At 47.9% G+C, this 23,191-nt stretch overlaps 1 long non-coding RNA gene across 1 annotated transcript; it reads right to left on the reverse strand.

Annotated features, from left to right (window-relative positions):
* Window positions 1-5,548: 5,548 nt before the first annotated feature.
* On the reverse strand, window positions 5,549-10,093 carry LOC139356644 (uncharacterized). Its single transcript, XR_011608826.1, has 2 exons — window positions 9,567-10,093; window positions 5,549-5,814 (listed from the first exon to the last, which is right to left on the reverse strand). It is a non-coding gene; the product is annotated as an uncharacterized lncRNA (long non-coding RNA).
* Window positions 10,094-23,191: the final 13,098 nt, after the last annotated feature.

The following is a 23,191-nucleotide window of genomic DNA, read 5'->3' on the forward strand; positions in this document are numbered from 1 at the left end:
CTCTGCAAAGCCCACCTGAGATCATGCGATCGCCATCGTAGGACAAGCAAGCCGAACTCCTGGGCCTGGGGTCCTGTTTGCCAACAGGAAGGGACAGTGGACATCTGGATGTTGTGAGTGCCTCAAGTCACTGACTCCCGCTCCTCATGACCAAGGGGATGATGGGCAGCTGTTTACTAAGCCCCCAGTGGCAAACCCGGTGGCTGGGGGCCCAGGAAGAACCCTAACTTGGGAGTGTAGCCCCTTAGGCATCTCCCAAGCCAAGTCCCTGAGCCAGGGACAAGAAAGAAAATCAGGTTGCGTTGTCAGTGTGACTGAAGCAAATTACCTTCCCTGGGCTGCTTTCCTTTTTCCATCGCTTCTCACCTCCCTCCGGGGACCCTGAGATGCCTTGGAAATCAGATGGGAAAAGCACTGTCACTCACTGCAGGGGTTGTAGTTATGCTGGTTACTGATGCCAATGTGAACACCAAGCTACTGCAGTGAGTCATTTGGGACAGTGTCAGCAGTCAGAGCATGGGTCACAATTGTTCCAAACCATGGCAGTCGGTGCTTGCTGCCCAAACTATTGTCTGAGTTTAGTTTTTAAGAAACTTAGGCCAGGCACAGTTACTTACACCTGTAATCCCAGCATTTTGGGAGACCAAGACAGGTGGATCATGAGGTCAGGAGATCGAGACCATCCTGGCTAACCCGGTGAAACCCCGTCTCTACTAAAAAATACAAAAAGAAATTAGCTGGGCGTGGTGGCGGGCACCTATAATCCCAGCTACTCGGGAGGCTGAGTCAGGACAGTGGCTGAACCCAGGAGGCGGCCCTTGCAATGAGCCCAGATTGCACCACTGTACTCCATCCTGGGCAACAGAGCATGACTCTGTCTCAAAGAAAAAGAAAAAAAAAAGAAATTAAAAAAAATTATAGAATACAAAGAACATAAAATATACCATTGTTACCATTTTTTTTTCTTTTTTTGAAACAGAGTCTCACTCTGTCGCCCAGGCTGGAGTGCAATGGTGCAATCTCAGCTCACTGCAACCTTTGCCTCCCGGGTTCAAGCAATTCTCCTGCCTCAGCTTCCCAAATAGATGGGATTACAGGCACCCGCCACCACTCCTGGCTAATTTTTGTATTCTTAGTAGAGACAGGGGTTTCACCATATTGGCCAGGCTGGTCTTGAACTCCTGACCTCAGGCAGTCTGCCCACCTTGGCCTCCCAAAGTGCTGGGATTACAGGCATGAGCCACTGCGCCCAGCCCATTGTTACCATTTTTAAGTGTCCAGTTCAGGAGTATTGCATACATTCACATTGCTATGCAACCTATCTCCAGAACTTTTCATCTTGAAAAATTGAAATTCAAAAAAAATAAAAAATAAAAAATGAAAGAAAAAGAAAAAAAAAAATAAGAAGAAGAAAAAAGAAAAACCGAAACTCCATGCTCATTAAACAGCTCCCTGTTTTCCCTCCCCCAGCCCCTGGCAACTAGCACTTTACTTTCTGTTTCTATAAATTTGACTTGAGTATTTTTTTTTTTTTTTTTTTTTTTTTTTTGAGACAGAGTCTCGCTCTGCCGCCCAGGCTGGAGTGCAGTGGCGTGATCTTGGCTCACTGCAAGCTCCGCCTCCCGGGTTCACGCCATTCTCCTGCCTCAGCCTCCCGAGTAGCTGGGACTACAGGCGCCCGCCACCTCGCCCGGCTAGTTTTTTTGTATTTTTTAGTAGAGACGGGGTTTCACTGTGTCAGCCAGGATGGTCTCGATCTCCTGACCTCGTGATCCGCCCGTCTCGGCCTCCCAAAGTGCTGGGATTACAGGCTTGAGCCACCGCGTCCGGCCGAGTATTTTTTTTTTTAAATCAACAAAACTCTTAACTTGCACTGTCAATATATTCAAAATATTCCAGTATATTCCAAAATATTCCACGGCAGGCCTGGGTCACGCTGGATTAATAAAGACAAGGATTGGCCTAGATGGAGTCACACCATCCCCAACCTTGGGTCTGGGTAATTCTCAACACCCTAATTCATTCTCCCGTGGCAGCTGGAGAGACCGGTGGGACAGCCACTCACTGCAGAAGGGGTGGTGACAGACGTGCTCATTACTTCTGAGGGCCTGGCTCTGCGCCGCCACACACTTATCTGCCTGCTCCATCTCTGGAGTTTATGGCTCCAAGCTTTGGCAATGGAAGTTGTGCTTCCACTATTAGCCAACACTGAGCCGGACCCTGGTAACTGACACAGCTGTGCATCTAGTGTAGCTCGGGTTGAGATGACTTGGCTTTTTAAATTGCCTTCTCTGAATAGATATTTATCCTAAGACTGAATAAAAGACTAGTCACATGAAATCGGGTTTTCAAAACGGAACTGCCTGTGAGGGTGTGTGTGAGTATGGATGTCAGGTGGCAGGGGCTGAGAAAGAAAGCGCCAAGTGGGGCCTCCCATTCCACACGACTCACACATTGCTCACGTACTCACACCCAGTCCCCGCACCCCAACCCCAACACACACATGCACGGCTGTAAACTGTATGACTTGGCTCCTGCCTGCCTCTCCCAGGCCATCTCTCTCTGTGGTCCAGCCACCGTGGGCTGTTTTCTGCTCCACACACACTCAGGATTGCTGTGTCCCAGGGCCTGCTTGGTGTCCTCTGCATAGACACTAGACCAGAGCTCACAGAGCCGCCTCCCTCTCAATAATCAGCTCTCAGCTCAAATGCCACCTCTTTAAAGAAGACTTCCTTAGAAACGGCCTGATTTCTAGTTTCACCAAAAACTGACCCTGAGATGAGAATTTGGGTATATGGCTTATTTGGAAGGTGATCCTGAAATGAGTGAGAAAAGGAAATCCGAAAAAGCAGGCCAGTAAAGCGTGTGTCACTTAAGGAGCAGGTAACCACTGTAGGCAACTGGGGCTCATCCCCCAGGACTCCTGAGAGCCCTCGCAGCGTCCCACCAATGGTTACAGATGTATTTGCCTTGGAGTATTTCATTAAGCTGCATGTTTGCTCTGTGTATTTTTCTGTATCTGGATTTTACAATACAAGATTTTTTTTTTTTTTTTTTGAGATAGAGTCTCACTCTGCCACCCAGGCTGGAGTGCAATGGTACGATCTTGGCTCACTGCAACGTCTGCCTCCCAGGTTCCAGCGATTCTCCTGCCTCAGCCTCCTGAGTAGCTGGGATTATAGGCACCTGCCACCATGCCCGACTAATTCTGGTATTTTTAGTAGAGACAGGGTTTTACCATGTTGGCCAGGCTGGTCTCGAACTCCCAACCCGAGGTGATCTGCCTGTCTTGGCCTCCTAAAATACTGAGATTACAGGTGTGAGCCACCATGCCTGGCCATTTTCTGTTTTTTGAGACAGGGTATCACTCTGTCACCCAGGCTGGTGTGCAGTAGTGCAACCACGGCTCAGTGTAGCCTTGACCTCCCAGGCTCAAAGGACCCTCCCACCTCAGCTGATACTACAGGCATATACCACGTGAAAGGAAAATAAACCTTGGAACCCTAAAATCACTAAGCTAAAGGGAAAAGTCAAGATGGGAACTGCTAGGACAAACCTGCGTTGCTAGGACAAACGCGGTGGCTCACGCCTGTAATCCCAGCACTTTGGGAGGCCAAGGCGGGCAGATCACGAGGTCAGGAGATCGAGACCATCCTGGCTGACACGGTGAAACCCTGTCTCTACTAAAAATACAAAAACTTAACTGGGCACGGTGGCGAGCACCTCCCAGCTACTCAGGAGGCTGAGGCAGGAAAATGGCGTGAACCTGGGAGGCAGAGCTTGCAGTGAGCCGAGATAGCGCCACTGCACTCCAGTCTGGGTGACAGAGTGAGACTCCGTCTCAAAAAAAAAAAAAAAAAAAAAAGAAAGTCATTCCTCTGCTCACTGAGATAGATGCATATCTGATTGCCTCCTTTGGAAAGGCTAATCAGAAAGTCAAAAGAATGCAACTCTTTGTCTCTCACCTACCTGTGACCTGGAAACCCTCTCCCTTCTTGAGTTGTCCCGCCTTTCCGGACAGAACCAGTGTACATTTTACATTGATTGATGTCTCATGTCTCCCTAAAATGTATAAAACCAAGCTGGCAGCCGGCGTGGTGGCTCACGCCTATAATCCTAGCACTTTGGGAGACCGAGGCGGATGGATCACCTGAGGTCAGGAGTTCAAGACCAGCCTGGCCAATGTGGCAAAACCCTGTCTGTACTAAAAATACAAAAATTAGCTGGGCGTGGTGGCAGGCGCCTGTAATCACAGCTACTCGGGAGGCTGAGGGAGGAGAATTGCTTGAGCCTGGGGGGCGGAGGTTGCAGTGAGCTGAGATCATGCCACTTCATTCCAGCCTGGGTGAAAGAGCAAAACTCCGTCTCAAAAAACCAAAAAAGCTGTGTGGCCAGGCGTGGTGGCTCACGCCTGTAATCCCAGCACTTTGGAAGACCAAGGCAGGCGATCACCTGAGGTCAGGAGTCTGAGACTAGCCTGACCAACGTTGTGAAAACCCATCTCTACTAAAAAATACAAAAATTAGACAGGTGTGGTGTGGTGTGCCTGTAATCCCAGCTACCTGGGAGGCTGAGGCAGGAGAATAGCTTGAACCCGGGAAGCGGAGGTTGCCATAAGCTGTGATCATGCCACTACACTCCAGCCTGGATGACAAAGCAAGCCTCCGTCTCAAAAAAATAAATAAATAAAGTAAAAATAAAAATAAAACCAAGCTGTGCCCCCACTACCTGGGCACGTGTCATCAACACCTCCTGAGGCTGTCACGAACTCTTGGTCTCAAGTGATCCACCCACCTTGGTCTCCCAAAGTGTTGGGATTACAGGCGTGGGCCGCCGCTCCTGGCCAAAAATAAACTTTCTAAATTAACTGAGACCTTTCTCAGATTTTCAGGGTTCCCACCACCAAGCCTGGTTAATCTTAACATTTTCTGTAGGGATGGGGGTGTTGTGGGGGTGGGCTGAGGGAAGGGGGAGGTCTCACTATGTTCCTAGGCCTGGTTGTGAACTCATAGGCTCAAGCAATGCCCCCATCTCTGCTATGCGGCCAATACAAGATTTTTTAAAAAGTTCCTCAGAGAGGTGAGGAGGCTGAGGTGCATGTTCACCGACTCCTGTCCCTCTTTGGTTGAAGGCTGCTCGTGGGGATACTTTGGTCATCTGGGGTAGAGGAGCAGAGAAAGCCCTCAGGCAGAGACCCAGGAAAGCCTCTGCACAAGTGGGCACTGTCTGGAGTGGACGGAGAGGACAGGAGAGGCCCTGACAGGTGTCCAATGCCACCTCACCAATGTCACACCCACCTTCACCATGACTTTCTCTATCCAAATCCCAGGGGCCTAAGCTTCAGGACCCCTCACTGGCATGCCCCGTCCAGGCCCTAGGAGAGAGGTGTTGTTACTATTATCCTGTGTTTACAGATGAAGAAAATGACACACAGTGAATGGAAGGAACTTGCCCACGGCTTGAGAGCAGCAGAAGAGGGCAAATCTTATCTGCTGACAATTCCTTTCCTAATCTTTAAGGAATCAAAGCACAATGATGAAAAGTTTAGAGGTTTAAGGTTTAAATAATGCTCTAGGTAGGCCAGGCACGGTGGCTCACGCCTGTAATCCTAGAACTTTGGGAGGCTGAGGTGGGCTGATCACAATGTCAGGAGTTCGAGACCAGCCTGGCCAACATGGTGAACTCTTGTCTCTACTAAAAATACAAAATTAGCTGGGTGTGGCAGGATAATCACTTGAACCTGGGAGGTGGAAGTTGTGGTGAGCCAAGATCACGCCATTGCATTCTAGCCTGGGCAACAGAGCAAGACTCCGTCTAAAATAAATAAATAAATAAATAAATAAATAAATAATTTCCAAGTATAGTCACAAGACAAAAAAGAGTGACTCATGAAAGGAGAGAGGACTTAAATACTCTTAAGTACTGGCTGTGGGTTAGCACAAGAAAGGAGTAAATGCAAGGAACTGGATAGAATGACTGATTTAGTGGCTGGGTGCAGTGGCTCGCGCCTGTAATCCCAGCACTTTGGGAGGCTGAGGCGGGTGCATCACCTGAGGTTGGGAGTTCGAGACCAGCCTGACCAACATGGAGAAACCCTGTCTCTACTAAAAATACAAAATTAGTCAAGCATGGCAGGAGAATCACTTGAACCCAGGAGGGAGAAGTTGTGGTGTGCAGAGATCGTGCCATTGCACTCCAGCCTGGGCAACAAGAGTGAAGCTCTGTCTCAAAAAAAGGAATGACTGATTTAGGTACAGGAGAGCAATTTGTTAATACACTTGTGCATAACTTTGCTCACTTTCTTTCTCTGTTGCTAAAGTAATTTGTAGGCCAGGTCCAGTGGCTCATACCTGTTATCGCAGCACTTTGGGAGGCTGAGGCAGGTGGATCACTTGCAGTCAGGAGTTCGAGACGAGCCTGGCCAACATAGCGAAACCCCATCTCTACTAAAAATACAAAAATTAGCCGGGTGTGGTAGAGCATGCCTGTTGTCCTGGTTACTCGGGAGGCTGAGGCAGGAGGATTGCTTGAACCCGGGAGGGTTCAGTGAACTGAGATTGTGCCCCGTACTCCAGCCTGGTCGACAGAGCTAGACTCTGTCTCAAAAAGGAAAAAAAAAGTAATTTGTAGAAATTCACATAAAGGTAGCAAAAAGGTATAAAATTTGTCCATAATCCCAGCTCTCAAAGGCCACCATTATGAACGCTTTTGTAAGTTATGAATGAATGCTTTTGTAAGTAATTATGAGTGCTGGGATTACAGGCTTGAGCCACCCATACCTGGCCAAAGCAGATCTTATTGTGTTCCTTGTCCTGTCCTTCCCAGTTTACCTACCTTCATTTGTCCAATCACAGACCCCAGGACCCACAGACAACAGTAAAAGTTCCAAAGGTAGAAAAGCCAGACCAGAGGCCAAGTGCTGGGCTTTTCCCACACCATGTGCAACTGTCCCCTAACATTTGTACCAGCTGCTTCATCATAACCATACAGAAAATGGTACCTGGCCAGTCTCTTGCTAGGTTAGGGTGCAGCTCCCTGACATACTTGCAAGTCTTGTTCCAGGTCAGGTCTGTGGTCCTGTAATTCCAACTCTGTCTATCTCTCAACTAGAGGCGTGTGGGTCAGGGGCATTGCCTCTGACTGATGGACACTGAAGTTCTGCATCTCCTAAAGGTCACAGTAAAGAGGCATTGAGGGGTGGACGGCGAATGTTACCCTCTATTTGTAACCGTGGAATGCAGAGACGTAGCCCCTGCTCTTCCCTCTGCCCAGCACAATTGTCTTTCCAAAAGCTGGACCACTTAATCCCACTTCCTTCAGAGATCATCTTACCAGAGGCCTTTCTTGGCCAATCTCTATACAATAACCATCCCACTCACGCACACCCTTGGCCCTCTCCAGAGCCTTACCCTACTTTTTCTTCACAGCACATACCACTTGTTTTATATATATATGTGTGTGTGTGTACACATAAATATATATATTTGGATTTATTGACTGTACCCTCTACCCTCTTCCCACTGGAAAGAAAGGCCTATAGGGGAGGAACTTTGGTTTGGCTCTTCGCTGTGTTATTATTACCCACTAGCACAGCTGCCAGCCAACAAATATTTGTTGAAGGGATTAATGTAATCTCTCCTCCCACTTATATTACTGTCCTTGCAGTTTCTAATTTCAACTTACAAGTGGACTATGAACTGCAAATTCCTACACTATGCACTGATGCTAATTAAAAATTCATTAGGATGGCCTGAAATGAATTTGGCTTAATTTTAATCTGCCACCTGAATGTGGTCCAGGTTCCAGGTGAAAACAAATACAGGATCCTTCAGGATTTGAGACCTGCAGTACAGTAATTCCAGCAGAGATAAGCAGGGTTCCTGGAATTTGTCCCTTATCCCCTTCGCTGCTTAATCACACAGTGTTCCCTGCCCAGGCCAATCAGCATTACCTCCTGACTTCAAAATACCCTTCTCCAGCTACTGTGCTGGTAAAAAAAAAAAAAAAAAGCACTGTGAGGTCCACTGGAGCAAATTTTAATTTTAATGTGCCAAGTCACCAAAGAGCCAGCTGATTTGACTTGGCTGCCAAGGAAGGAATGGTGAAAAGTATGTGGACAAAAGAGATCATTTGTTGTTTTTACCTCAAATAATTCTCAAAACATATTTCATATTGAGAATGAGACAGGCACAAATGCACGTCTGGACTGTACATATTGTTGAAGGTAAATTCATTTGCTCAGTGAGTCAAGGTTGGCAGGAAATGTACAGACCTTGCTTCTGATGCTAAGGCTTCAGTCAGTCATAAAATTATCTAGATCATTTAAGACATAATTACTTCTATCTCAGCCAATTATTTCAGTAGAAAGTTTTTTTCTTGGCTGGGTCCAGTGGCTCATGCCTGTAATCCCAGCACTTTGGGAGGCCAAGACGGGCGGATCATGAGGTCAGGAGATCGAGATCATCCTAGCTAACACGGTGAAACTGGCTCTACTAAAAATACAAAACAAAAAAAACAAAACAAAAAAAAAAATTAGCTGGGCGTGGTGGCAGGCGCCTGTAGTCCTAGCTACACTGGAGGCTGAGGCAGGAGAATGGTGTGAACCCAGGAGGCGGAGCTTGCAGTGAGCTGAGATCGCGCCACTGCACTTCAGCCTGGGCGACAGAGCGAGACTCCGTCTCACAAAAAAAAAAGTTTTTTTCTTTCTTTTCCAAAACAATCCTTAATTCATTAAAAGTGCTTATTTCAAAATATTTTATAGATAACGGGGTTTAGAATGTGTATATACAGGCCGGGCACAGTGGCTCACACCTGTAATCCCAGCACTTTGGGAGGCTGAGGCAGGCGGATCACCTGAGGTCAGGAGTTCGAGACCAGCCTGGCCAATATGGTGAAACCCCGTCTGTACTAAAAATACAAAAATTAGCTGGGCGTGGTGGCACATGTCTGTAGTCCCAGCTACTCAGGAGACTGAGGCAGGAGAATTGCCTGAACATGGGAGGTGGAGGTTGCAGTGAGCTGAGATTGCGCCACTGCACTCCAGCCTGGGTGACAGAGTGAGACTACGTCTCAGAAAAAAAAAAAAAATGTATGTGCAAAGAATAAAGTGAACCTCATGTGACTACACTGGAGACACAAGCACCTCCAGAGACCCCTGAGCACTCTGCCATTCCGTCCCCTTTCCTCTCCAGAGGTAACCAATATCCAGACCTTTGTGTCTGGCATTTGTTCTTAATTGTTAATAAAAACCCCCTGGCATTTATTCTTAATTGTTTTTATCTCTCTGTGAATCTCTCAAAAACATTGTTGAGTTGGAAAAAAACTGAGCAGTAAGCACAGACCTAGCTTTGTAAGAGGAGGGCAACCATGCTCCCACGGCTTGCAAGCTCCCTGAAGATGACCTGAGTGGAGCTTCCGGGCAGAGGCTGGCTTCCACGTCCCCTCGAGTTCTCCAGAGTCCCTCTGGGGTTGTGTCACAGGGCGTAGTGTCAGTGAGGTGCTGGCTGACCAGCAGAAACATGGGCAAAGGGCATGGGCTGCTCTGGATTTTCTGCCTCTAGATTCACCACGGCTGCAGTGGGTGGAAACAGACCTGGAAGAGATCATCAGTGCCCCCGGGCGCTCTGGGAAGCGGGGCCTTTCATCTTCTTTAACCTGGGCACACCTGAGCATTTTTATCTTCATGTACAAGGACCATCGTTACTCTGTGATCACAACCCTCCGCATGTCTGTCTTCTGAGTCATAGCTGCAGTCTGGACCGGCTGCTCGCTATTGCTAGGCGGGAGCACAGCTGTCCTCCCAGGAACTCCCTTGTCCTCCCCTGGGTTCAGAATCCCTGTATCCCATGTCTCCTTTTTCCTGGGACTACTTCTTCATCTGGGGGAGCACATCGTCTGATAGCTTCCCGAGAAAGGGTGAAAGGATGTAAATAGACAAGGCTGCCTGACACTACTCGGGGCGGGGGGAGGGGTGTCCAGGTGCCCCCCTATGCACCGCTCCTCTCCGAGGGCTTCCTGGGAGACAGTCGACCAGCTGGGATGTTCTAATTTGGACTCAGTAGAAACTATCAAAGTGGATGCAGTCTCAGAAAACTAGGAGGGTCAAGAATTGAGTCTGTTCTTGGCTGATCCCATCTCTGACAAAAAAAAAAAAAAAGAGAGAAAGAGAGAGAGAGAGAGAGAATTGAGCCTGTTGTAGTGCACAGCATTCCAGCCACTGCATTCCAGACTGGTCCACATAGTGAGACCCCGCTGTAATTAAAAAAACACAAAAACAGGCCGGGCGCGGTGGCTCAAGCCTGTAATCCCAGCACTTTGGGAGGCCGAGACGGGCGGATCACGAGGTCAGGAGATCGAGACCATCCTGGCTAACCCGGTGAAACCCCGTCTCTAGTAAAAAATACAAAAAAATAGCCGGGCGAGGTGGCGGGTGCCTGTAGTCCCAGCTACTCGGGAGGCTGAGGCAGGAGAATGGCGTAAACCCGGGAGGCGGAGCTTGCAGTGAGCCGAGATCCGGCCACTGCACTCCAGTCTCGGCGACAGAGCAAGACTCCGTCTCAAAAAAAAAAAACACACAAAAACAAATGGAGCCTGGAGGAACTTAAATTAGCATTGTCCTTGCCTTGGAATGCCTTTAGAAAAACAATAGAAAAACCCCTAGGCCCAGCGGTGCAAGCAGAGATAAGGGGAGCCTGTCAAGCACTGGTGCACCAAAAATTCAAGGCCTGGGCCCCACAGCTCCCTGGCAGCAGCATTTGAGCCTTATAAGGCAGCGTAAGTTGTTTCTAGGTGCTGAGGAGGCTGGGGATACAGGAGGCAGCGAGTCCACATCTCTCCTCCCCTACCTGGCAGTCCCCACCCCATCCAGGCACTGATAAGATATTGCAGTCCTGACTGTGTCTCCCTGAGATTTAAGAGAGGTATCAGGAGACACACCCTATGTGTTTGGCTTCCATCCCCAGCCCGGCCCATTTGCTGCTGGGAGTAAACCAAAGCAAAAGCACTCTGAAATGGAACCAAGTCACCATTCTCTCCTATCTGGAATCTGGGTGAGACTTTGTGGTCTTAGTCAAAGCGTGCTGACCTGGGGGCAGGGGACGTGGGCCCCACCCCTGGGAGCCACTAGTGCATGCTCCTGGACAGTCATTATCTGGGCCCTGGATTAGTTCCTCTTCTTTAAACTGGAGGTTGGATGTCAGGGGTTCTGCTCTCATGGAACATAGGAATCATCTGGAGAGATTTAACTAGCTGCAGCCGCCCAGGTCCCACCTGGAGACTCTGATACAACTGGTCTGTAGGGAGGCCCAGGTAACATATTTTTGAAAACTCTTAGTTATTATTGCATCATCAAGCTGAGAAACACTCACAGATGACTCTAAGGACTTTTGTAGCGTTATGATTCAGTAATTCTGATAAGAAACTGTAGGTAATTTTTTTATTTTTTAGAGTCTCAGGCCAGGCGTGGTGGCTTACACCTGTAATCCCAGCACTTTGGGAGGCCGAGGCAGGCGGATCACGAGGTCAGGATATCCAGACCATCCTGGCTAACACGGTGAAACACCGTCTCTACTAAAAAAAAAATACAAAAAAATTAGCCGGGTGTGTTGGCAGGCACCTGTAGTCCCAGCTACTCGGGAGGCTGAGGCAGGAGAATGGCGTGAACCTGGGAGGCAGGGTTTGCAGTGAGCCAAGATCGCGCTGGGGCCTCCAGCCTGGGCAACTGAGCGAGACTTCATCTCAAAAAAAAAAAAAAAAAAAAAAAAGAGTCTCGCTCTGTCACCCAGGCTGGAGTGCAGAGGTGCAATCTCGGCTCACCGCAACCTCTGCCTCCCGGGCTCAAGTGGTTCTCGTGTCTCAGCCACAGAGTAGCTTAGATTACAGGCAAGCGCCACCATGTGTGGCTAACGTAGGTAATTTTTTTTTTTTTTTTTGAGATGGAATCTCTCTCTGTCACCAGGCTGGAGTGCAGTGGCACGATCCCGGCTCACTACAACCTCTGACTCCCCCGTTCAAGTGATTCTCCTGCCTCAGCCTCCGGAGTAGCTAGGATTACAGGCATACGCCACCACGTCCTGCTAATTTTTGTATTTTTAATACAGCCTGGGTTTCACCATGTTGGCCAGGATGCTCTGGATCTCCTGACCTCCTGATCCGCCTGCCTTGGCCTCCCAAAGTGCTGGGATTACAGGCGTGAACCACCGTGCCCGGCCGTAGGTAATATTTTGCAACATAAAATCCAAGAGTAGGCCAGAAGCAGTGGCTCATGCCTGTAATCCCAGCACCTTGGGAGGCTGAGGTGGGTGGATTGCTTGAGCTTAGGAGTTCGAGGCCAGCCTGGGCAACACAAGGAAACCCTGTTGCTACTAAAAACACAAAAATTAGCTGGGCATGGTGGTGCACACCCATGGTCCCAGCTATTTGGGAGGCTGAGGTGGGAGGATCACCTGAGCCTGGGAAGGTCAACGCTGCAGTGAGCTGAGATATCACACCATTGCACTCCGACCTGGGTGACAGGGTGAGGCCCTGTCTCAAAAAAAAAAAAAAAAACACAGGCCAGGTGTGGTGGCTCACATCTGTAATCCCAGCACCTTTGGGAGGCTGAGGCAGGCGGATCACGGGTCAGGAGTTTGAGACCAGCCTGGCCACCCTGGTGAAACCCCATCTCTACTAAAAATATAAAAATTAGCTGGCTGTGGTGGCGCACACTTGTACTCCCAGTTACTCGGGAGGCTGAGGCAGAAGAATCGCTTGAACCTGGGAGGCAGAGGTTGCAGTAAGTCGAGATCACGTCGCTGCACTCCAGTCTGGGCAACAAAGTGAGAGTCCGTCTCAAAACAACAACAACAACAACAAAAAATCAAAGGGTAACCTCAGATCTCCTGACAGGTAGTCTTGAAAAAGAAATATCCATTGTTATCTAGTATTCAATAGGACTTAAAAACTACAACGCAAGCACTGGCTTCTTTTTTTTTTTTTTTTTTTTTTTTTTTTTGAGACGGAGTCTCGCTCTGTCGCCCAGGCTGGAGTGCAGTGGCCAGGTCTCAGCTCACTGCAAGCTCCGCCTCCCGGGTTCCCGCCATTCTCCTGCCTCAGCCTCCCGAGTAGCTGGGACCACAGGCGCCGCCACCTCGCCCGGCTAATTTTTTGTGTTTTTAGTAGAGACGGGGTTTCGCTGTGTTAGCCAGGATGGTCTCGATCTCCTGACCTTGTGATCCACCCGTCTCGGCCTCCCAAAGTGCTGGGATTACAGGCTTGAGCCACCGCGCCCGGCCGCAAGCACTGGCTTCTAATTATATGCCTAAGGAGAGATGTTAGTGCTCTTTAATGTCTCTAGAGTTAAACATCTGTCCATTTTCTTAAGTGTGTTACTCCCCAGACTAGACAAGAGGATGGGTATTTCTTCACTTCCGTCCTATCCATTTAAAAATCACTTATTTATTTATTTATTTTTGAGACAGAGTCTCGTTCTGTTGCCCAGACTGGAGTGCAGTGGCGCGATCTTGGCTCACTGAAATCTCTGCCTCCCAGGTTCAAGCGATTCTCCCGCCTCAGCCTCCTGAGTAGCTGGGAGTACAGGCGCCCGCCACCGTGCCTGGCTAATTTTTATATTTTCAGTAGAGACAGAGTTTCACCATGTTGGCCAGGCTGGTCTCGAACTCCTAACCTGGTGATCCACCCGCCTCGGCCTCCCAAAGTACTAGGATTACAGGCATGAGCCACTGCGCCCGGCCACTTATTTATTTATTTATTTATTTATTTTTGAGACAGAGTTTCACTCTTGTTGCCCAGGCTGGAGTGCAATGGCACGACTTCAGCTCACTGCAACCTCTGCCTGCTGGGTTCAAGCAATTCTGCCTCTGCCTCCTGAGTAGCTGGGATTACAGGCATGCACCACCATGCCTGGCTAATTTTTGTATTTTTAGTAGAGACGGGGTTTCACCATGTTGGCCAGGCTAGTCTCGAACTCCTGACCTCAGGTGATCCACCCACCTCGGCCTCCCAAAGTGCTGGGATTACAGGCATGAGCCACCTCACCTGGCCTATTTATTTATTTTCAAGACAGAGTCTTACTGTGTTGCCCAGACTGGAGTGCAGTGGCACGATCTTGGGTCATTGCAACCTCTGCTTCCTGGGCTCAAGTAATCCTCCTGCCTCAGCCTCCCGAGTAGCTGGTATTACAGGCACAGGCCATCACACCTGGCTAATTTTTTGTATTTTTTGTAGAGATAGGGTTCTGCCATGTTACCCAGGCTGGTCTCAAACACATGTACTCAAGTGATCTGCCTGCCTTGGCCTCCCAAAGTGCTGGGATTACAGATGTGAGTCACAGTGCCCAGCCAAGCTAATGTTTCCAAGTCCACCTGTCTTTTTCCTCTATCCCATGCCACCAGGAACTATTAATAACAAGGCCTGTGACATTTTGGCTGCTAAAGCACAGAATCTCCAAACCCGTGCCATGTAAGGTGCCAAATTAAAGTGGATACAAATAATTTCATTCTTCACAAATGAATCTAGAGTAGACTAAACTGAGGCTGGCAATAAAGAATTTAAGAATCTTTCATTGAGATTGTTACTTCAATGTTCAAGTTCTTAGTGGGCTGAGAAAAATAAAGCAATTTTTTTTTGAGAAAGTGTCTTGCTCTGTGGCCAGGTGTGGTGGCTCATGCCCGTAATCTCAGTACTTTGGGAGGCCAAGGCAGGCGGATCACTTGAGGTCAGGAGTCTGAGACCAGCCTGGTCAACATGGTGAAACCCATCTTTACCAAAAATATAAAAAATTAGCTGGGTGTGGTGGCACGTGCCTGTAATCCCAGCTACTCAGGAAGCTGAGGCAGAAGAATTGCCTGAAACCGGGAGGCAGAGTTTGCAGTGAGCCGAGATCACGCCACTGCCTGGGTGACAGGGTGAGATTCATCTCAAAAAAATACAAAACAAACAAAAAAAGAAAGTGTCTTGCTTGTTGCCCAGGCCTGAGTGCAGTGATGGGATCTTGGGTTACTGCAACCTGAACCTGCCAGGCTCAAGCAATCCTTCCACCTCAGCCTCCTGAGCAGCTGGGACTAATGGCACACGCCACGATGCCCAGTTAATTTTATTTTGTGTACAGATGTGGGTCTCACTATGTTCTTCAGGCTGGTCTCAAACTCCTGACTCAAGTGATCCTCCTGTTTTGGCCTCCTAAAGTGCTGGGATTAGAGGCAGGATCCACTGCACCTGGCCAAATCAGACATGAGGTAGGTCTTCAAAAAGTGTTGTTGAATTAATTAGCTTTTCATCTCCTTTTCTTTATTTTTCTCCACCTCCTATTTTAATTTTTTTAGAAACAGGGCCTCGCTCTGTCACACAGGTTGGAGAGCAGTGGCACGATCACAGCTCACTACAACCTTGATCTCCTGGGCTCAAGCAATCCTCTTGCCTCAGCCTCCCAAGTAGCTGGGACACCACCATACTGGCTAATTCTTTTTCTTTTTCTTTTAAATTTTTTTTTTTTTTTTTTTTTTTTTTTTTTTTTTTTTGAGACGGAGTCTCGCTCTGTCGCCCAGGCTGGAGTACAGTGGCGCGATCTCGGCTCACTGCAAGCTCTGCCTCCCGGGTTCACGCCATTCTCCTGCCTCAGCCTCCCGAGTAGCTGGGACTACAGGCGCCCACAACCGCGCCCGGCTAATTTTTTGTATTTTTATTAGAGACGGGGTTTCACCGTGGTCTCGATCTCCTGACCTTGTGATCCGCCCGCCTCGGCCTCCCAAAGTGCTGGGATTACAGGCGTGAGCCACCGCCCCCGGCCCTTTTAAATTTTTAAAAGTAAAATTTAAATTTTATAAATTTAAATTTAAATTTTATTTTATGTATGTATGTATTTTTTTTTTTTTGAGGCAGAGTCTCGCTCTGTTGCCCAGGCTGGAGTGCAGTGGCACGACCTCAGCTCACTGCAACCTCCGCCTCCTGGGTTCAAGTGATTCTCCTGCCTCAGCCTCCTGAGTAGTTGGGATTACAGGCGCATGCCACCACACCCAGCTAATTTTTGTATTTTTAGTAGAGATGGGTTTCACCATGTTGGTCAGGCTGGTCTCTAACTCCTGACCTCAGGTGATCCGCCTGCCTCAGCCTCCCAAAGTGCTGGAATTACAGGTGTGAGCCACCGCACCTGGCCTCTTTTTTTCTTTTTTTTAGAGATGGGGTCTTGCTATGTTGCCCAAGCTAGTCTTGAATTCCTGGCCTCAAGGGATCTTCCCACCTTGGCCTTCCAAAGTGCTGGAATTACAGGCTGAGCCATGGCGTCTGGCCCTGATCCCCTTTTCTAATATATGGCTTTTTAATTTGAAAAATTGATTTCCTTACACACCGTGAAACAGCATTTCTATAGCTCCCTGGACTATGCTAGTTCCCTCACCCACTGTCTCCACTTCTAAAGTCCTCGGTTACTGTGAAACTCATTTATCTTTCTGCAACATTAATTTTAGGAAAGTTGAAGAGAGCGAAACTTCCTGGAATCTGAAAAGAAGACCCATTGTCTGCGTACCAGGCTCACAATCAGCCAGAAGGGGAAGCAGATTTTCCTGTCTCTACAAAAGAAGGTAATTAGAATTTTGGTTGTAATAAATTATCTATAATCTCTTCTTTGAAGCTGTTTTAGAGAATGCTCCTGTAGGCCAGGGTCTTAGAAAGTTTCTTTTGAATGCCTTGACCATATTCAGTGCTCCTGGGCTCCCCAACATGAGACGAAACAAGTATTGCTAAAACGGCTTCTGACCAGCAGTAACTAAATGCCAGAGGAAGCCCCACCTCCAAAGCCTTACGGCTTGTTTTCAGCCAGCCATGAAGTCTCAGTTTGGTGGAAATGACGTCAGATCTCTTCACTATTAACTGTGCTTTGTGTCATAGAATAAAGTGATTCAGTTGTTCAATTATTATAAAAAGTCACTTGCTGGCCAGGCACAGTGCCTCACGCCTGTAATCCCAGCACTTTTGTAGGCCGAGGCAAGTAGATCCCCTGAGGTCAGGAATTCAAGACCATCCTGGTCAACATGGTGAAACGCTGTCTCTACTAAAAATACAAAAATTAGCCGGGCGTAGCAGTGCAAGCCTGTAGTCCCAGCTACTCAGGAGAACGAGGCATTAGAATTGCTTGAACCTGGCAGGCGAAGGTTGCAGTGAGCCGAGATCGCACCACTGCACTCCAGCCTGGGCGACAGAGCAACTCCATCTCCAAAAAAAAAAAAAAAAAGTAACTTGGTTCTTATTGTGTGTCAAGTGCTATACATGCCAAAATGAGGAGAGGACATGCTATTGTCAATTTTAGCCTAGCACTTAAATAGCAGATCTAGGCCGGGCGCGGTGGCTCACGCCTGTAATCCCAGCACTTTGGGAGGCCGAGGCGGGCGGATCACAAGGTCAGGAGATCGAGACCACGGTGAAACCCCGTCTCTACTAAAAATACAAAAAATTAGCCGGGCGCGGTTGTGGGCGCCTGTAGTCCCAGCTACTCGGGAGGCTGAGGCAGGAGAATGGCGTGAACCCGGGAGGCGGAGCTTGCAGTGAGCCGAGATCGCGCCACTGCACTCCAGCCTGGGCGACAGAGCGAGACTCCGTCTCAAAAAAAAAAAAAAAAAAAAATAGCAGATCTAGTATCAGTGCTGGTCAGTCCAGGTCAGCACAGAAGGCAGTCTGAGCCGAAAGCAGAGCGAGGAGGCAACGCTGCTCAGGAAATGGTATTGAAATCCCAAAGCAGTCCCTGTGGGCGGCAGGGAGGAGGCATTCTGGGAAGGGGGAACATCATGACCACAAACTCAGAGGTGTGAGAGAACATAGCACTGGAATGGAATGGCAATCAATCCAATCATGGAAAGAGGAGGGACAGGTACCAAAGGTGGGTTGATGTCAGATTACAAAGTCCGTGTGTAATTAGACTAATGAATTCATGCCCCTGAAGAATGTTCCTTAGAGAAGTGACAGGATTTATTTTATTTTTTTGAGACAGATGCTGGAGTGCAATGGCACAATCTCAGCTCACTGCAACCTCTGCCTCTCAGGTTCAAGTGATTCGTGTGCGTCAGCCTCCCAAGTAGCTGGGATTCAGGCGTGCACCAACATGCCCAGCTAATTTTTTGCATTTTTAGTAGTGATGGGGTTTCGCCATGTTGGCTAGGCTGGATTAATTTGCATTTTGGAAAGGCAGCTCTGGTTTCAGTGTATAAGAGATTTGAACAGGAGATTAACTAGGAAGCTATAGTAATAGTTATGAAAGGTGACGACAGCCTGAAATTAGGTCAGTGTCTATGAGAACAAAGGGGATGGATTTCCGAAACATTTCTAAATCATAAATGACTGAACCAGAAGAACTGAAGCTGATGTCAGATTTCTTGCTTGGGTGCTGAGGAACAAGGCGGGAAGAGCAGCGATGAGGACAGAGATGGAAGGGCAGCTCAGGAATTTCCCCGGAGTTTTCCCATCTGGAGACTTTGGCCTTGGAAGACAGAATGGCTGCAACATAATGTGGACTTTTTACTTCTGCATCTAAGAAAGCGTTCTTTGGAACACTTTTGCTGAGTCTCTCTTTCCTCTGCTCAAGGGTAAGGCTTACGTGGTAGTGGGACCAGATTGCACAGTGTCAACATACTTTCTAAGGAAAATCCCGGAAGGCGGCATTCATCCAGATAACCTTGCTGGCTGCATACATATTTGAAGCTTATGTGCACAAATGGAGTTCTTCCAGAAAGAGAGAATGGCATTTGTGGAGGGTTAATCAATAAATTCAGCTTCTGTTTTTTCCAACCTCAGTTTCTCACCATAAACAGACAGAACAGCATGAACAAAGTATCTGGTGTTTTAGGGTAAAAAGAGGGAGGAAAGGGTGGCTAACTTATCCACCAGGCATACTAAACTATATGTGGTTCTTTACTTTTAAGCAGCCCACATATTCAACATTGATATCCCTATTTTTTTTAATTTTCAGAATATGTATTTATAGTACTTCTTCAGAATCAGATGAAGAATCATGAATTATGTATATACAAATGTGTTTTTTGAGGCAGACTCTTGCTCTGTCGCCCAGGTTGGAGTGCAGTGGCAGGATCTTGGCTCACTGCAACCTCCGCCTCCCGGGTTCATGCCATTCTCCTGCCTCAGCCTCTTGAGTAGCTGGGACTACAGGCGCCCGCCACCACGCCCGGCTAATTTTTGTATTTTTAGTGGAGATGGGGTTTCACCATGTTAGCTAGGATAGTCTTGATCTCCTGACCTCGTGATCCACCCGCCTTAGCCTCCCAGAGTGCTGGGATTACAGGTGTGAGTCACCGGGCCTGGCTGTATATACAAATTTTTACCTTAAGTTTGTTAACTTTTTTTTTTTTTTTTTTTTTTTTTTTTGAGACAGAGTCTTGCTCTGTTGCCCAGGTTGGAGTGCAGTGGCATGATCTTGGCTCACAGCAACCTCCACCTCCCCAGTTCAAGTGATTCTCCTGCCTCAGCCTCCCTAGTAGCTGGGGTTACAGGCATACGTCACCACACCTGGCTGATTTTTGTATTTTTAGCAGAGACAGGGTCTCGCCATGTTGCCCAGGCTGGTCTCCAACTCCTGAGCTCAAGCGATCCTCCTGCCTCGTCCTCCCAAAGTGCTGGGATTACAGGCATGTGCCACCAAGCCTGGCTAAGTTTGTTAACTTTTTAACACAAGTAAACAAACTTGCAGAAAAGAGCCCAGATAAGCACATAGCATGATGGATCTTCACAAAGGAAACACGACCACATAAGCATCACCTGGATCAAGGAGGGCATGGCTGGCACACCAGGGGCAGCCCTTATTCATGCTTCCTTCCAGCCACCACCTCTCGCTAAGTATCAGCCTACTAATGGAATCAATTGGCTTTGTCTTTGAACTTTATATATATTAATCAGTAGAATCACACAAGAACTAGCTTCTTTCAATCAACATCTATGAGAGTCACCCATGTTGTTGCAGCCAGTTTGTCACTGCTGGGTCATACTGCATTCTAGTGTGTGAAAACACCACATTTATCTGTTCTACTGCTGATGAACATTTGGATTGTTTCTAGTTTTGATCTATTATGAATTATGCTGCTATTTTGGTGAACATATGTATGCATATTCATTTATATGTATGTAGGAGTGGAATGTTTAGCTATTCACATCTCTCTTTTTTTTGAGACGGAGTCTTGCTCTGTTGCCCAGGCTGGAGTGCAGTGGCACCATCTCAGTTCACTGCAACCTCCGCCTCCCAGGTTCAAGCGATTCTCCTGCCTCAGCCTCCCAAGTAGCTGGGATTACAGATGCACACCACCACACCTGGCTAATTTCTGTATTTTTAGTAGAGACGAGGTTTCACCATGTTGATCAGGCTGGTCTCAAACTCCTGATCTTGTGATCCACCCACCTCAGCCTCCCAAAGTGCTGGGATTTCAGGTGTGAGCCACTGCACTTGGCCAGCCATTGCGCCCGGCCAACACGTTTCTTTATCGTTTTTATTTTTGGGGCCTTGCTTTGTCACCCAGGCTGGAGTGCAGTGGCACAAATATGGCTCACTGCAGCCTCAACCTTCTGTGCTCAAGTGATCCTCCCACCTCAGCCTCCCAAGTAGCTGGGACTACAGGCAGTCACAACCACACCCAGCTAAGTTTTGCATTTTCTGTACAAACAGGGTTTTTCATCATGTTGCCCAGGCTAGTCTGGAATTCCTGAGCTCAGGTGATCCACCCGCCTTGGCTCCCAAAGTGTTGGGATTACAGGCGTAAGCCACTGCACCCAGCTCTTCATCATTCTTCATATGACAAAGTCAAACTTCTTTTTCCTTTTTGAGACGGAGTTTCGCTCTTATAGCCCAGGCTGGAGTGCAATGGCACGATCTCAGCTCACTGCAGCCTCTGCCTCCTAGGTTCAAGCGATCCTCCTGCCTCAGCCTCCTGAGTAGCTGGGATTACAGGTGCACACCAACATGCCTGGCTAATTTTTGTTTTTTTGTTTTTTTTTTTTTTTGAGACGGAGTCTCGCTCTGTCACCCAGGCTGGAGTGCAGTGGCCGGATCTCAGCTCACTGTAAGCTCCGCCTCCCGGGTTCACGCCATTCTCCTGCCTCAGCCTCCCGAGTAGCTGGGTCTACAGGCGCCCGCCACCTCGCCCGGCTAGTTTTTTGTATTTTTTAGTAGAGACGGGGTTTCACCGGGTTAGCCAGGATGGTCTCGATCTCCTGACCTTGTGATCCACCCATCTTGGCCTCCCAAAGTGCTGGGATTACAGGCTTGAGCCACCGCGCCCGGCCTAATTTTTGTATTTGTAGTAGGGATGGGGATTCACCATGTTGGCCTGGCTAGACTCGAACTCCTGACCTCAGGTGATCTGCCTGCCTCGGCCTCCCAAAGTGTTGGGATTACAGGAGTGAGCCACTGTGTGTGGCTCATATGACAAAGTCAAACTTCTATTACCTGGTGAGCAAACATTAAAAATTCTCACCTGGAGGAGCTGTGTCCCAGCAGTCTAATTTGGACAAATATGTTGTTGAGGAACAGTTCAATCACTTCACTTTGATTCAATGCTTTCTGTGTGCCAGAATCTGGGCTGGGTGCTACAGAGACACTGACTGACAGAACCCTTACCGTTGGCCGGGCACAGTGGCTCCCACCTGTAATCCCAGCACTTTGGGAGGCTGAGGTGGGGGAATCACTTAAGTCCAGGAGTTCAAGATCTGCCTGGTCAACATGGTGAAACCTCGTCTCTAGTAAAAATACAAAAATTAGCCGGGTGTGGTAGCACGTGGCTGCAATCCTAGCTACTCGGGAGGCTGAGGCAGTAGAATCCCTTGAACCTCGGAGGCAGAGGTTGCAGTGAGCCAAGATCGCACCACTGTACTCCAGCCTGGGCAACAGAGTAAGACTCTGTCTCACAAAAAAAAAAGAAAAGAAAAGAAAATGAAAAACGAATGTTGATAATAGTGACAAGCGTAAGTCTCATGATCCAAAGCAAAAGCGATAAGGCTAGAGTCTGAATCATAAGCAATACCATCTCACCCAAATCTATTTGGCTTCTCAGCTTTGGAATGTGAGTAGTTCAATTTCAAATAGTGAGGGATTTATCAAAAAAATGTATCCAAATCTATTCAGTTCCTGAGTTCAAACAGTGAGATCTTGAATAGTGACAGAAAAAAAGTATAGGGTACTATACTTTTACCTAAATCATATCTACTTATACTTTTTAGGGTAATAAGGCATTTTACATTTTTAGCTTTTGGAAATAAGATCCTCCTGTAACTACTACTTGAGCATGTTTTCAGCAATAACCTACATACAAACGTGAGAGGCCACCTGCTTCTTCCCACTGACACCAGCCCCTCCCTCGTCCAGGCCTTTGTTCTCTGCTCAGGTCATTTACCTCCTTCCTTCGGCTTCTTGGCCTTCAGGATTCCGCTGACACATTGCATTCTTGGGAGAACTTTCCAATTCCAATTATGGACTAGCTGCTCCTGCCCTGTGCTCTTCGCTTGGTGACTATTCTTATCCCTTTTCAACCCTTGTCACACTGTTTTGTGACTGTCTCTTTACCTGTCTGAATGCTGTATTAATTTGGATATTTGGCTCCTTTCACAGAGACCAAAATACAAATGGCTTAAGCAACGTAAAGATCACACACACAAGTCAGGCAAATCGACCATCTGAGGGGTGAGGAAACTGTCACAAGGATTGCCCACGATCCTGGTTCCTTGTGTTTTATTACTTTGTCATTCCCTAGGATGTTGTCTCCATTTACAAGGCCAAAACAGGTTCATCATCAGCTCATCACTCTCTAGCCCCGGGAAGGGCAGCATGGAGTTAAAATGACAGGCAGCACCTTCTTTTTTAAACAAATTATGACTTTTCAAGGACATAGCCAGTGTCTTCACTTCTGGGAGAAGGTGTGTGAGTTTAATGTAGGCTGCCCTGAGTTAATGATGGGTTAATGCACCCCAAGTCACTTCCTTATAAGGATGTAACCAGAAGCTGTTCCCATCACTTCTGTTTATATTATACTAGCCAGATGTTTGTTAGTCACTTTCCTGGCAGCAAGAGCCCTTCTTACTAAAAGGTAGAAGGAAAGAATGGACATTATGGGGCGATAAGCTCTCTGCCACACACACCACACTGGGCATTAAGTTCTGAGTTTGTTCACCATTATGTCAGTAATGCTCAGTACAAAGTGTTTAATGAAAT

Source organism: Macaca nemestrina, chromosome 1 (genome assembly GCF_043159975.1).
Source record: "Macaca nemestrina isolate mMacNem1 chromosome 1, mMacNem.hap1, whole genome shotgun sequence".
In the NCBI taxonomy this organism is placed as follows: Eukaryota; Metazoa; Chordata; class Mammalia; order Primates; family Cercopithecidae; genus Macaca; species Macaca nemestrina.